Source organism: Neophocaena asiaeorientalis, unplaced genomic scaffold, assembly GCF_003031525.2.
Source record: "Neophocaena asiaeorientalis asiaeorientalis breed wild unplaced genomic scaffold, Neophocaena_asiaeorientalis_V1.1 scaffold508, whole genome shotgun sequence".
NCBI lineage: Eukaryota > Metazoa > Chordata > Mammalia > Artiodactyla > Phocoenidae > Neophocaena > Neophocaena asiaeorientalis.
This window is the reverse complement of record NW_020172179.1, coordinates 1257511-1261077: the sequence shown is the minus strand read 5'-3', so window position 1 is coordinate 1261077 and position 3567 is coordinate 1257511. Positions and strand designations below refer to the sequence as shown.

Genomic DNA, 3567 nt, shown 5'->3' with positions numbered 1-3567 from the left:
AGCTAATTTTCCTAGTTTCCTTTGCTGGGATCACCAGCTGTGTCCTTATTTCCTCATTTCTTCTTAAGTCTCCCCTCACTGCCCACCCCCCTACCCCCCGACCTTTTTTGTCACCTCAGAGAACTTCTCTGTCTTCCTGTGAGCTTTTCCTCTTTCGCTTTTGTTCTGCATCTTTGCAGCTGGTACCTTCATGCCCTTCTTTTCTTCTGATATTAATCTTGGGATATTTGCATAAATGTGTTCCTTTTCGATACAGATATCACATAGTAACCCTCTTGCACCCACCCTGCCAACATTTTTTTTACTCCAGAAGACACTGCTGTGTTATGTTTCATACCTGAAACACTTCCCAACTATGCATTCCTCATCTCTGGCTGCTCCCAGTACCCAGTGAAATTATCAGGCCCTAAATGAAAACCACCAGCATGTATCTAATTTCACTCTACTCACGCCAATAGTTTTGTTTCTCACTTATTCCTCCAGTTAAGCCCCAAACCAACCCCTTTATCTAGGGCCGTTAAACTCTGAGTTATTTGTTTCTCACTTATTCCTCCAGTTAAGCCCCAAACCAACCCCTTTATCTAGGGCCGTTAAACTCTGAGTTATTTAAAGGCAAGTTTAGCTCTTACTTAGATTACAATTCCAACTGATGGTAGGTAAGAACCACTGATGGATGCTATAGTTAGTGAGCAAAGTATAAGGAGAAACAGGGTATTTGCATAGTCTCAAAGAATCTCCCCACAAGATATATATTGGTTACAAAGGGGAAAATTATAACTTTACACTAGAGAAACTTAGAAGACATCACCTTAACCAGGTGATCAAGATGAACATCACCACTAGTAAGACACATCAACATCATATAACCATAATATAATGCATTGAGAAGTGCGCAATATTCCTTCTGAGATGTTCTTGCCAGAAATGTACAACCTCAGTCGAATCATGAAACATCACCAGGCAAACCCAAACTGAGGCACATTCTGTAAAATAACTGACCTGTCCTCTTCAAAAGTGTCAAGGTCATGATAAGGAAAGACTGAGAAACTCTTGCAGGTAGGAGGACACGAAGCAGTCGGGAGAACTGAAAGCATTTGATCCCGGATTGGATCATGGACAAAAAAAGGACAGGAGAGGACAAGTGGGGAAATTTGAGCAATGTCTGTAAATTAGGTAATGCTGTTATAGATGTTAATTTTCTAATTAGATAACTACACTGGTTTATTATCTGGTTACAGCCTAGGCTAAGGACTTTATAAAAGCTGCTCAGATGTTTCTATTGTGAAAAATTTGAGAACCACTGATCTCAGTTTATGGCAAAGGAGGGAAGTCTTAAATATGAACAATGGCATGTAAACTAGCTGCAGCTTGTCCCACTAGTCCTTTTATGTCAAGTCCTTGCAAAGATTGCAACTAGCCACCACCTTGATCGGGACTCTGTGAACTGGACTTAGAGGCAGGGCACCAGCAGATCAGAGAGAAGCCAGGTGTGACTGCGCCCCACGTCCAAACCTCCCAGCCCCACCTCCTATCCGGCCACTGCTGTGACGACCAGTTTCCTGTGGGCTTTGATGGACCTCGTGCGGATGCACTTGAGCCTGTGCAGTGAACCTCTCAGTTCTGGCCTTGGGGTTTTGATGATGCTGAGGCAAGGGACGCCTGTGGGAACCGACCTGTGCACAGCCCAGAAGCGTGGGGGAATGAACAACCGTTCCCCATGTCCTCCCCTCTGTTGACAGTTCAGAGGTGCTTTCCATCAGCTCTTCAGAAGGTCTGGTCAGGATGGAGCACCACATGTCCTTAGCAATGGCCAGTTCAGTTTCATATCCTTGTATTGTTTCTCCCTCCTTCCCTGTTCCCCTCTCCTGTCCTGCCCTATAGCCCCCAGAATCACATTCCCAAATAAACAACTTACGAGTTCCAGGAAAGATGGTAGTGGCAAGACTGGAACATTTGGATGTGTTATGGATGCAGAATCTGAGGGGGAAGCTGGTCTTGGGGTTCCTTTCATCTCATAACATTTTACCCTAATCACATATCCACACCAGTGTTTCTCTTGAAATTTCTCGAAAATGGGAGAAAAAAATTGTTTATCCTCCACAACTACCTGAAGGACCTCCTCAGAGGCCAGCTGAAATCTACATTTGTCGAAGACAAAGTACAGCAAAGACAAGATGTGGTATTTGGCTAAACTGACCAGGATTTAGCTCAACTGGAATTTAGTGACGAAAAAGGGGCCCAAATAATGGAGGAGGTTCTCTGAGAAGCACAAGATACGGCAGTGAGAGACCACCATGTGGAATTCAGATCCAGCTGAATATATACAGCTGAGTCCACTTCAGGGAGAGGCCAGTACCTGAAACACATCCGATACCACCATGGAGGTGGCTTTGGGATCATGGAGGTTTGTTGCCATTATTTGCGAAGTTCGTGGAAGGCCTCCCACCTCCACGTGAGATACCAAAGACAGTGTCACCCACGCCAAAGAATATATTCAGGAGCTTCGAAACCGAACCATCACATTCACACTCTGTGATGGGGAAATTCAGAATCCACAGGGTATGTATTTTACCATTTGTTTCCTAAAAAAACCAAATTTAAAGACAAATGCTTTTTTTTTTTTTTGCGGTACGCGGGCCTCTCACTGTTGCGGCCTCTCCGGTTGCAGAGCACAGGCTCCGGACGCGCAGGCTCAGCGGCCATGGCTCACGGGCCCAGCTGCTCCGCGGCACCTGGGATCCTCCCGGACCGCGTCACGAGCCCGCATCCCCTGCGGCGGCAGGCGGACTCTCAACCACTGCGCCACCAGGGACGCCCGCCTTCTCTTTTTTACGGAAGGCAAAAATGGCTAGTCCAATATCCGCCTGCCTTCCGTTTTGACCAGTCTGCCTTAATTCTTCAACTTCCCTCTGCTCTCCCTCTCCTCCGCTGGCTCCATTTGCAGCTGATGGCTCATCTCCACTAGCCCCTCGGCCAAAGCCAGCAGAAAACTGGCTGCTTCAACAGCTTTCCTGCTCTGCTTCAACAAAGTCCCTCTGGTCAGCTCCTGCTGCCGCCCTGGCAGCTCTCCTTTCCTCCTCCAACCTCGGCATCTCTGCGTTCACAGGTAGCTCAGGCTGCCCTTCCCTTCTGACCAGTCGACCTGCCACCCAAGTTCCCCAACTGTACCTTCAGGCCTTGCAACTTTCCTCCAGGGCATCACCTCATCAGCTTCTTTTCACACACGCTGCTCATGCCTCATGCTCTTTTGACAAGGGCAGTAGTGCTGTGAGGCAAATAGAGACAGAATCAGTGAAGAAATAGTCCCTAAGGGCTGTCTGTTTGACTTCTTCAAGACAGCAATAATGTATTGATTCGTTTGGTAAATATTTATTCAGCGCCTAATATGTGCCACTCACTGTTCTTCCGTGCTGGGAATATAGCAGTGAGTAAAACAGAAAGTCCCCGCCCACATATAGCTTACATTCCAGTGACTAATGATAACTTAGTGATAGAACTGGGACTGAAATGCTACATCTCTCTTTCCTTCGTTTCACGCTACCTTTTTCCTTAATGACAGGCATAGCA

General features: G+C 46.6%; 1 pseudogene; it reads left to right on the top strand.

The window, feature by feature from the left end:
* The first annotated feature begins 1929 nt into the window (after positions 1-1929).
* Positions 1930-3303, top strand: LOC112410334 (39S ribosomal protein L22, mitochondrial pseudogene; annotated as a pseudogene).
* The last annotated feature ends 264 nt before the right edge of the window (positions 3304-3567 follow it).